Source organism: Poecilia formosa, unplaced genomic scaffold, assembly GCF_000485575.1.
Source record: "Poecilia formosa unplaced genomic scaffold, Poecilia_formosa-5.1.2 Scaffold825, whole genome shotgun sequence".
NCBI lineage: Eukaryota > Metazoa > Chordata > Actinopteri > Cyprinodontiformes > Poeciliidae > Poecilia > Poecilia formosa.
The window spans coordinates 34419-46837 of NW_006800764.1; the positions used below are offsets into that span (position 1 = coordinate 34419).

General features: G+C 38.6%; 1 protein-coding gene across 2 annotated transcripts in view; it reads left to right on the forward strand.

The window, feature by feature from the left end:
* The window catches only part of coro2aa (coronin 2Aa), a 39500-nt gene that overhangs the window by 12494 nt on the left and 14587 nt on the right, over positions 1 to 12419 (forward strand). Inside the window, exon 1 of one of the 2 annotated variants that reach the window (XM_007543443.2) lies at positions 6289 to 6569. The exons of the other annotated variant lie outside the window; for it this stretch is intronic. The gene's annotated coding sequence lies outside the window, so the exon portion shown is untranslated. Of the gene's footprint in view, positions 1 to 6288; positions 6570 to 12419 lie in introns of those variants that run through there. 2 annotated transcript variants of the gene reach the window in all.

Here is a 12419-nt window from a genome sequence, read left to right on the forward strand (position 1 = left end):
CAACCACCGGACACATTTTCTCACCTTACAAAATCCTGAAACTGATATTTGATAAGTAGAAGTATTTTTATACTAGATGCTCTGAAAACGTAACTCTTTAACCTTTCCTGTTCCTAAAGCGAATAATTTCAGAAAGTGTTTGCCCCTTTGACTTCTTTCCTTATTTTTAATCACCCTCTACATGTTGATTTTGAGAAAATGCAAATAACTATTTATTATAACCATATGAAAATATTACAATACATCTGTTTTGCCTGGAGGGGAAACAAAAGAAATGAGCCTTGATCCCCTCCAGGCGGGACTCGCACCTCGGTTTGGGAACTTTTAACATTATGACATAATGTCCACAAAACTTTCCCAGAACTGATCAGAACGTGTAAATGATTTAATAACCTGGAGGTTAGGTGGCTGTTTATGTAAGCCGTCAGAATAAATCACACGTTTTCCATGTCCTCTGATCAGGTTTGTGCTGTTGTTTGCTTCTGGACAGGTGCGGCTCCTGATTTGCACAGTGGTGCAATAAAACCACAACGCAGGTAAAACCATGCAAATGTATGTTAAGCAGAAAAAAACTCGCTGCCCTGCAAAACTCTCAGTAACGTCAAGTTAGGAAAAACTCTGTGCACCTCGTAAAATTCACGTTTTTCATGGAGCTTCCTGCGTAAACTGCAGCAGCTTCACCTGCTGACTGCTGCACCTGCTCAGATAAACGTATATTTGAACTGCGGAGCGTTGTTTGCGCTGTCGGACCGCAGAGCGCGTGCAGAACAAAAGGAGAAGCAGAGCTGAAACCCGACGGCCTCGAGGGGAAACCAGGTGCTGCCCAGTCAAAACACGGCCAAGACTGAAGGACGCCGTCAAAATCTCCATCCTGCTTTCACCCAGAGAAGAGAGCCGAGTCTCCAGGATCAAACCATTTTATTTGTAATATCGTCTTATTTTAAATCTGCATTAAGAAAAAAATGTTCCAAGTATGTTCCATCAGAAAAAAGACATCTAAAGATTTCCTAAAGTATTACATTCCTAGCAATAAATGAGTAAATAAATTGTCAATTTTAAGTTGCAAATACATTTAAAGAGCCTCAGTGAAAACATGCTTATACGTTCTTAACTCTTTGGTGCAAAAAACTGATTAAAAATCAACTGATTACTGCGCGTTTGTGTAAAGACTGCATGAAAACGGCCCTTTATTTACCCTGTGAAAATGACTCAAATAGTCCAAATAGAATTTTTTTTTCTCCTTTTTTCTGGAAAGCTTCTGTTCATCTTAGAAGGGATGGAAACTCCACGTTTGACCTGTTTTGTGTTTCCATTTTGCTCCCAAGTTTGTTGTATCCTAAAGGAAAATAATGAAATTTTAAGATGTCTCACTAACAAGATATTTACATGGAAAACCTTTACAAAAACCTGATATTGTAGCAAAATTCAAGATGCCACATTGACCGACAGATACATTATTGCAACAGAATGTGAAATAAAATGAAAAATCACCACATCCCCGTGGGGGGGTTCTGTTCGTTTAAGTGCTATTTATAAAAATTTAACAAACCGTAGAAGAAAAAAGAAATTAAAGTTGCTTAAAAATCTCTTCTGCTCTTAATGTAACAAATAAGACACTAATGGTAGAACTATAAACAACCAAAAAGCAAGAAGGAGCGCACAGAGCCACCATGACGCATGACAACAAAATGAGCAGGGGTGATTTTTGTACTTATTTTATTTATTCACCTGTTAAATTAATTTAAATTAGTACCAATAAGTCTCTCCTTAAGGATGAATAGTTAATAAATGAATTCATGTCTAAATCACTCGTAAGCGTTTATTTTGCGTTAAGGCTACCAAATTAGCCAAATCTGTATTTTAATTTGAAGTTGTTGTACTAAACATTTCATTTGTAAGCACAATAATTTGTTTTAGCATTTAGTCTCATTTTCACCCTTAATTAATGCATAATAAGCAGTTATTTATGACTTGCAAAGTGCTTATAGATGAATTAACATATCTACAAACTGTTTAGTAGCCACCTAATAGAGGAGCCTTGTTGCAAAGTGTTACCTTTTTAATTAAATTGAACAGAATCGTATTCTGTCCTGTTTGTCACAGAAAAGAACTGTTCAAAGGAATCAAATCATTTGTGAATGTCTCATCAATAGTTGGAAGCTTATGGGACTCCTGACCCGTTTTCATTGGTAATGGTACCCAGTACAGTTCTGGTTCTGGTTCTGGACCTGCATGAAAGCAACAAAAGAGCCATAAATTCCTGTCTGCTCGGATAAGAGTGTTTATTTATTTGAACCTTTGACTTAACGCCTCTGTTTCCTGGTTGAAAGCTCGGCGTGTTTATTGGATGTTGTGATTTTAAAAATGAGCCAAACTGATAGTGGAGGCCATCTTCTGTCTTATCTCAGAGATGCTTTATGGCTGATGGACTTTGATTGTTTTTTTGTGAAATTTGTCATTATTTCCAGCTTGCATGCTCTTGTTTTCTTCCGTTTTTGCAGCGTGTGTGTATTTCTGTGAAGCTCCTGATGCAACTCGGCCTCAGTTTGCTGTGCTGACGGCAGCTGGGTGGGAATGAGGCGGCGGCGTTGCTAGGCCGCATGTTGTTTGCAAACACTGAGGCATAAATGTGAAATGGAAGCTGAGTTGGCACCGCAGTGCATGTACTGGATCAGAACCTGTCAGAACATGGCCGGGTATAGACTAATCGGTTTGGCATTTATTGCATTTCAAGAGGATAGAAATGTAAATTATTTTAAGGTACACCAGGACAGAAATGTTCAATATAATGAGACTGAACTGGGAAAAAATTTAATTTACTTCATTTTGTTCATGAATGCAACTACAAACATAAAATGTTCTGTTTCTATTAGAGCTTCTAGATCAAGCCAATCACTGGGTTATCATCCTGAATCATGTTCATTACAGTTTTTCCATAAAATATTCTTAGATAATGAGATTTCAGTCTCCTCAGTTCTGTCTTAGTTGAGCTGTTTTAGGACGTCTTGTCACTTTAAATCCATGTAAGCTGCTGCTGGCCACTCAACATTCACACGCGGCATGAAAATGGCTGCAAACAGATGTGCATTTACACAACTGTACATCTTTGAAAAGCAGACGTGGAGCCTCCTGCACAACCAACCAGAATGCAGAAAATGGTTTCTGGATAGTGAGTCAACAACAAAACACTTGTCTTTTCCAGCAGCCATTGTACAGCGCATACAGAAGTAAATCCAGCCGCCCAAACATCCTGGAATGCCATTCGAGTTGCTAGGCAACTGGCATGGCTGGGGTTGCTAGGTTACGGTGCAACGTGACTGAACAACCAGGATGTTTTTGAATCAACTCATTTTCCAGACACCAAAAAACATGAACTTATTGGTTTGTTTTAAAGCATCTTGCCTCTATTCAGAAACAGTTCAGACCCAAATGGAAACATAAAAATGTGTAAAATGTGAATTTTGCATAATGGGTCTGCTTTATATGAATAGTTGGTTCCCAGGCCTCTGCAGAGCTGAATGATGCATCCGGAGGACTTGGCCGCTTCTGTTGGGTCAAAACGTTTAGCGATCTTCATTTGGCCTGGCATGATAACAAATGTTCCTGGACGATAATTTGCCCCAGATGATGTATTTCCAATAAACGGTAATATTGTTGTTTTTGAGACCATTTTCATGCAACAATATGGTAATGACATAATAATGCTAGTATGCCCTTCCAGAGACCAATAAGCTTAAAATTGTAATGAACATTTAACCCTGGAACCGGAAGACATTTTAATAATTTAAAATAAACAAAAAATAAAATAAAGTGAATTATGAAGTCTCTGTAAATTAAATTGTCCTTCAAGAAAAAGTCTGGTTGAAACCAAAACATCAGACTTAAGTTTTATCATCCAGTTTTTGGTAGAAAAAGAGAAAAGATAAATCATGCAAATGGGAGTTATTGATCTCATTTAATTTATCATTTTTATTTATTGCTTATTGGCCTAAACTTCATTGATATTTAGCGTTAGCTGCTTTTCCACTTTGTTTCACAACCTCAAACATTTATTCTGTGCAAAAGTCCCGGTACCAAATAAAGTCCAAATAAAACCATCTTTTCTCTGATAGTTTTTTACTTTATGATAAAATGCAGAAATATTTTATCAAAACTAAAGCAGCTGCATTGTTTGACAGACTTGCTTCTTATTTTCACATTCCCAGCTGCAGCCGTCGCGCCAAAGCGAACGGACCCGTTATGTAACGGCGCATTAGCTTTAGCGGCTAACCAGGTCGATACGAGTGGAAGAGCTGGATGTTGACATGCTGGCCTAACGAGGGGATCAATGATCGCTGCGGCACAAACGTGACCTCCTGCACGCCAACACAGGCCCAGATCGGCTTCGGCTTAATTGTTTTGGAAAACTGTGCTTTTTACTTTTGAGTAATTTTATTATGAAGTATTTTTACTCTTAGTAAAATTTCTTTTTTTTTTTTTTTTTCTTTTTTTTTACCCAACGAATGAAACATGTTTTAACCAAAGTTTCAGCAGACACACACCCGCAGTGTCGGTTAGTGTCATAAGTTTTTTTTTTTTATTGAAAGAAACTGTTATTTTTTACTTGTATGAATTATTGTCCTTTTCATCCTTAAAGTACCAAACATTTCCACTTAAATTCATATTTTGATCCATCTAATGATGCAGAAAACACAAAGTCTAAGGAGTTTTTTTCACAGCCTTTCAGTCATTATTATTTTCAGCTCTGTTTGTTGGTAGCTGGAAGGCGACAGTATGAGGATTTGTTTACAAGTTTATCTTGCAGATGGAAACGTGATCTGGGAGACTTTTCACCAAACGAGTCCCTGACAGAAGTTTACAGATGTTCCCTCAGGACATGAGAAACAAACAGGCTGAAACTGAACACAGATGTTCACGTTTACAGTTATTTACTTTTATATCCGAGGTGATCTGTCTGGAAATGCTGCAGGAGATTTTTCAGATTCTGCAAACCTTTTAGTTAACCTCTTACTGTAGCCTCTCTGAAGCCTGGATTCAGACTGAACAAGTCGATCTGGACTGAAACAAAGAGTTAAAAAGGTGGAATTAACATGTCGCAGCGTGAAGTCACACATGCAAGGTCCCGCCCTGATTTCTCTGCTGGAGAGCAAAAGCCGCTAGCCGCCACCAACTGCTACTGCTTTTAGCTGTTAAGCTATCAACGTGGCGCGCTAAATCTTAAATGTATTGTTGATTGTATAATAGGAAAAGGGACCGAGTGCTTTGCTGCTAATGGTCAACTCTGTGACAAGTAGATAAGACCAGGAAACGGTTTTAGTTTTAAAAATGGTGAGGGAAGTGGGTCAGTTATGCTAGCTTGACTTTGACAACCTTAGCATGTAGATGTGCTGCAGAATTCAGTTTGTTTTTTTTGTTGTTTTTTTTTTAGTCGACCTCTCTGACTCCGACTCTGACAGATCATCTGTAGAGCAGGAGTTCAGATAACTAATCGACCACCTGCTGTGTTCAGACGATCATCTATGTCATAAACATCAAGCCTGAAAACAGAAAACTGTAACCGACTGAATGTTCTGCTCTTTGTGTGGGAAATGTTTCCGTGTTTTGTTGTTGTTGTTGGTGTTGAATCCTGATGCGCTAGTGGAGCTGTTGTCAGTCAGTTGCTATGGCAACAGGTCTCTGTATTGCTTAGCTGACACAGAGGGCAAGGAAAAAATATATATTTTGTTAGCTACTCCAGTAAGGTTATAATGAACTGCAATAACACTTGTACGGTGTAAGCTAATTATAAATTATGCTAATGCTAATGGGTATGTTATGTTGGTGTGGGGGGCCCCAAATGAAAATCGGCTAAGGGCCTCAAAGAGGCTTTGGCCAGCCCTGCGATGAATCGCTTCAGCCTAGATATAACTAATGCAGAAAAGATAAAGGGGGTTTGAATATTTTAGCAAAACAAAAGTTTCAAATTTTTTTTACCTTTTTAACATCTGAACCCAAAGAGATGAAATATCTGTTTTTTAGTCACATGTTTCATACAAAGGAATGTTTGATTTTTGCGCAACAAGAGCAAAGAGGGAGTGTCTGCCTCTTTCTTTTTTCTCTTTTCTTTCCTCTCTTTTTTCTCAATTTATCTCTCTCTCTCTCTGTCTCTCTTTCTCTCTCTCTCTCCCTCCCCTCTCTCTCTCTCTCTGATTAGGTAAATGGTTGAGTAAACTCTGCGGCGGAGTGACTGAGTGTGATTACCTGCTGCTCCTCTCAGTCGCCTCCCTCTCTGGGAGTGTACATATCCTGCTCACTCCCTTTGCTTGTTCACACATGCACTCTGCCTCCCGCTGCACACACACACACCCACACACACACACACTGACCTTCTCTCCTGGTTTTAACCCGGACTAACGGAGGAGTTTGGACTGGAGAGTCTGAGTTTTTGGCAGCAGCGTCGATCCGTTAGCCGAGCCGCTGCCAGCCGTTTTGTTTTTTTTTTGATTTTGCTGTTTGGACAACCGGAGTGAGTTTTTCTGACCTCAGGACGCGCCGCTGCTTCTCCGGACGCTGACGACTCGCTCAGCAGGGTGAGTCCTGCAGGACATTCATCTTTCACTCTTCAGACCTTTTCAGCCTGAGTCTCAGTTTTTATTTATTTTCCCTCAGGATTCAAACTTTAGAGCATGTCTGAAATGAGCTGAAGGCTTCGTTTTTCTTTATTTTTTTAGATTTAACTTTTGTTTTCTGATTTTTATGACTAAACAGTGTTAATATGAAGAGCAGAGTAAATGAGCTCACGATCAAACAACTTGATAAAGTCTGTGGGTGTTTGCTTCACTGCAAAAACACATTTTGGTCTAGTTTCCACTGCAGATATCTTGGTAAATTTGAAATAAAATCAGACTGAATTACAAGTAACTTTTCAGCAAGATATAGGAACTTAAGTCATTAATTCCTTAATACTGATGAAAAAGTGACAGATTATTTCACTTAACATGGGAAAATTGTCAGATGTTAAATAATCTGCCAACTGATCTAGTACTTCATCAGTTTTAATGAATTATTGGCTTAAAACAAGTTCATATGTTGCTGAAAGGTTTGTAAGTTAATTTTAAGTGTACTAAGATATTTGCGCTAGAAGCTGAACTAAAGTTACTTGCTGTAATTTTGTGTTTTTGCAGTGTTCAAAATGCAGGCGGTGGTTTGGACGAGGTGTGCACCGATTTATCAGCCAGCTGATTTATCGGCGCAGATTTCTTTAGGAGATTGTTGATTGGCCGATTCTTACAGATGAAGCAGATCTTATCTACCTCAGCAAAGATCCTCTTCTGCTCTGCCTGTTTGGGAGGTTTGACTGATGGACCGGCCCATCAGTTCATGTTTGACCCGGCTGTTAACAACTCAGCAACTTTCCTGCTATGTTTAGCAATAAAAAAAGTCGTTATTGACCAAAATCGGCTTTTTAAAGATTTGTGATCAGCAATCAGCCAGAAAACTGAAATCGGTGCATCCCTGGTTTGAACTGCTGTCATTTTTTCGTGGTCAAGAATTGGCTAATTTCTCCAACTCGCCTCCATCTGTTGTCGGGTGTCTGAGTTTTTTTTTTTTTTTTCACGTCTTGTCGACTTGCGGTAAAGCAGCTTCAGTGGAATCGCTTTCATAAACATCAGTGATGAGATTCAGCAGCTAATGGCCTGAAAGCTTGTGCAGAGACGGCTAATGGAGGAGTGAACTCATGATCTGCACTTCAGACCTTTAAGATCCAGAGACGTTTATACCTTCAGTCTTGCTGAATAAAACACGTTTAGAATTGCTGCTATCTGACCTGTTAAAAAAAGATAAATGTTTCATTTTTCAGCTTTAAAATAAAGAGAAGCATGCAACTTTTGCAGAAAGATGGTGTATACCTTTTCTTTTGAGATATTATTTGTGGAAAATGATGAAAACCTGTTTTTGTTGAAGGTTTGTTTTTTAATATTTGGTTCTTTATCTTGTTAGTTGAGCCGTTGCGTAAAATCCAGAAAACGACAGTTTGTGAATGATTTCTAAATCCTCGCTCTCCTTCGTTAATTAATTTGATTTATTTTTTTAATCCCAATCACAACGCATCTGATTCCTGAAGATTCCTGCTTTCTGATTTGCAAAAAATTTATTTTAATTTAGCTCTGATTTCAATGTCACAGAAAGTCCAGCTGTCACTGAAGTTTTCATATGTAGGGCTGCTCCTCCTCCACATGTTGCTGAGCACTACAGGTCAGCTAAACTAAAAGATTACAATTGCAAGTAGCTGACTGCAGGCTGTACCAGAGCAGACAGCCCAACTAAGTCATCTTTAGACTCCCAGAAAGGCAGATCTTTTGTTCCATCAGAAATAGAAAAGCATTTTGTTCTAATATTTGAATAAGTTAAGAAATATGACCAAATAAGGCAAAGATTTAAATATTTTTTTACATTACAGAAAAATGGTGATATTGTGAAAGTAATGACAAAGAAGCAATGTTACCAGAAGAAAGACATAAAAATACAAGAAAGAAATCTTTGACAGTTAATATCTGACGCGTCTTATTTTGACTTACTTTGATACTTTATTCTTGCAATATTGCAACTAATTTCCATGTATAATCACGATTTGTCTGGTATTATGACTTCATCTTGTAGAATAACGACTTTATTCTTTTACGTTTCAACTTACTGTCATACAGCTTTATCATCGTATTTTTATAACTCTGTTCTTGTATTATTACAACTTTATTTTCATATTTATTCATGAATTATGATTTTATTGTCATAATTTAATTATCTTTTCTTAACTGGGCCCTAAAACTCTTGTAAAAAATGAGATTCTCTTCCCCGTGAAGTGTTGGTCAAACATGGTGCTAACGTTGAGTGGGCCGATTTCCACGTCACTCAGGACGTGAATAACGAGTCGCTACTGTGCTACAAGCTGCTGGGAGTAAAACAGTCACTGGCGATTTCAAACATTCATAGGCGTGTTTCTTTGAGTTGGATAAGAGAAGTGGAGCAATTTAAAAATGTTCTCAGTTTCCTGAAAACAGATGTTTGCAGATGGTGGATGAGGGTTAAAACGTGTTGAAAAGGTGGAGATGTGTTAATCGAACTTAAATCAAAGCTTGAAACCAGGAAGTTTGTTCCCTGCTGTGCGCCCACTCAGATGCTCCACGCCCTGTCCAGCAGACGGCTGCGCTCGCTAATCATTACCCGGCTTTGTCTCATCATTAAATCACTCTGCAGTAAAACAGCCAGAATAAAATTTGTCATGAGCCAACCTGAAGAAATGGAGCATAAATACAGGAAGCCTGAGCGTGGAGTTAATCTGCGTTTCCAGGGTTTTATTGAAACAGAAAGTGGGATTTCTGCGTTTGTTTTGTGCATGACTGAGCTTTAAGATGTTTTCTGTCAGGTACATGCAGACGTTTATCCCGTCTCATCCCCTCAAACGTGTTCCCTGCTGTAATGAAGCAGCCTGGGATTATCGCCTGTTATCCTATTACCGCTCAGTTTGTAAGCTGTCAGGTGTGGACGACATCAGGCAGCGGCAGCCATTCATACCTGTGTGCAGATATGCCACGACATGCGTTCACACCTGTGCATTCCTCGTCTTGGATTTCAGCCTGAGAGTTGGGAAAACATCCCACCTCCAGTCAGGAGAGGCACAGCCTTGAACATTTCTGCCAAAAACTTGGGAAAACTGAGGAAAAAAACAAGGAAGTTTGTGAGCTTGAAAAGTTTGAAATTTGCTAGAAAAATTCCGAAGATTTTGAGATTAATCTCTAAGTTTTCCAGAGAAACGAGGAGATTTCTGATTTTGAAAAGTTGAAAATTTACAAGGTTAATCTCAGGAATTTTGAGATTATTCATGGAAATATGAATTCAAAAAGTCAAAAATGTGCTAGAAAAAATTTTTATTTTGAGATTAATCTCAGAAATGTCTTTTTTCTAGATCATTAGTTTGAAAATTAAAAAAGGTGCGAGAAAAAAAACTATCTTAAATTTTTTAGCAAAAAATGTGTAAATGTCTGAGTTTGAAGCCGTCGGTTTGCTAGAAAAAAAATCATTTTCAGGTTCGTCTCAGAAATTCTTTGAGAAAAAAACTTGGAAATTTGAGTTTGAAACGTCAAAAACTTTTGAGAAAAAAATATGAAATTTTTTTTGAGAAAATACTTTCTATAAAATCTGAGTTTTCCAATTTTTATTTTTTTTCGCTCAAATCTTAGTTTAACTTCAAACTGATTTTTCTAGCAAATTTTCAACTGTTAAAACTCTTGGGTTTTTTTGTCCTTGCTTTATTCTAGAAAAATTAGTACGTTTTCTCCTCTTGTTTGTCTCCAACGGCCCTAATACGGCATCGTAACATGGCTCCTGTCACGAGTGTCGTTTCCTGCTGTATTGACGGATTGATGCTGTTTGGACTTTGGCTTTAAAGGTTTGGATTGTACTTCCAGATCTGCGACAGACCAGAATAGAAAAAGTCCAGCAGTAGTCTAGACAGGTAGAGAGAGGAGTGTCGGCCAATGTGACTTACAGTCATATTTAAATCTGTAGGTGAGGCAGAGGTGAGTACGTACAGCTGCTTTATAGTGCTGAGTCATTACTTTGAACAGGCAGTATGTTAGGAGTTTGGTCATCAACCCTGAGCACCATTATAGAAGCTGGAGCTGCTATTTAATTGGGATTAATGACGTATTTTTAAATTAAATAGTTTTGTCCATTTACTGCATTTTGTTCTAGATGGAATGACATCAGCAATGACTTTAAGGAAGATTTATTTACAAGAGGAGAAACATTTCATGGCTCCTGGTTGATGAGCTTTCTGGGTGTGAAAGTCCCATAAAGTTTAGTCCAAGATCAGAGGAAAGACGGTAAAAAAACCAAAAACATCTCAGATCCTCATTTAGCTAATTTAGCTTGAGTTCAAGATTACAGAAACCCTGTTTAGGTTTGTCAAAACTTCTAGAACAATGTTCTTTTTCTGAGGCAGATGAAAGTAGAGACTTGATTCAATTCAAAGACTCTTTATTTACCCAAAAAGGAAATTAAATTCAGTCGCCATAGATGGTGATGCTAAGGGCATGAAGGATCTCCAGTAACAGTCAGTGTTGCAGTGAATCTCAAGAAGCCTCTGACTGAAGACTGTTGCCATAAGACAACCGTCATGCTAACATGCTAACAGCTCGATATCCAGGCAGCAGAGATGATATTCTGCAGATGTCCTTTCTTTACGCCTGTACTTTATTAACCAAGTCTGGAAAATGATTGTAAGTCCTGAAGAAATCCCGATGGAGACCTCTTTCACAGATTTTAGGAACGTTTCGGTAAAATCAGTTTGTTTTAAAATATTTTTGCACCATTCTGTAAATCCAATCTGGGTTTTCAGTTCAGTTTTACGACTGCATGCTGTGGTTTTTTTACGACTAAAATACATTTTCCTCCGGCAGAACGGACGGCGTCTCCGTTTCTTCAGAGAAACTCTTGGGAATAAAACAAATTTCCTGCTGTCACCGAGCGCGCCTCGCCGGCGTTTGATCAGCAAGACGTCGGTGTATAAATAGGCAGGACGGCGTTTGGGTCGTCAGCAGGCCGCCGTGGACCTGCAGCTGCCAATGGGCTGATTACGATCAGCTGCTGCTGCTGTAAGCCTCAGCAGGACATGACTGCTGATTAGAGCAGATCTGACCCGAAGCAGCAAGCTGAGCGTTTATCTGACACGGATCATCAGATGGAGCCGTCCAGAACAGACACCAGAGATGCTAAATGGTTAGCTTAGCTTCAGTGTTGATTCAGGGTTTGTTAGTTGGGCTGGAGTGCAGCAGGTGGAAATGTTTGATCCTTTCATGATTTTTCTGCCTGATATTTTCTTTTATCCTCCAAAGTTGAGTTGAAGTTGTTACTTTATTGATTAATAATCTAGTTAATCTGTTTACAGCAGATTATAGGCTAATGAAGCTCCATACGTTTACATAAGATGATGAAGGATTTCTGTAGAGGTTTCCCTTATTCACTCCGTCCAACGGTTGGATGGACAGAATTTGGTTGTTTGTCTGTTCATCCATCCATTTATCTGTTCATCCATCCACCTGGTTGTTTATCCTTCCTTCCATCCATCCATCTGGTCATCCATTCAGTTATTCCATCTATATGTCTATTTGGTTGATGGATCGGTCTGCTTTAACTCATCTGTTAGACAGTAAGCTTCATTTCTGTGCATTTACTATTTTAAATAATGAGGATTTTCTTGCCAAATTGTCTGTATTTCTGCAATTAAAAAAAGGTCAAAGCTCTCAGATCAGCATCTGTACAAGCTGAAAGCTGTTTGTATTCCAGTGCTGTGCATGCCGAGGGGAACAGAGACGCCACACCCATCAAAAACAAAGACGTGGATCACTTTTAACAATTTAATTTCATTCTGTCAACACAAC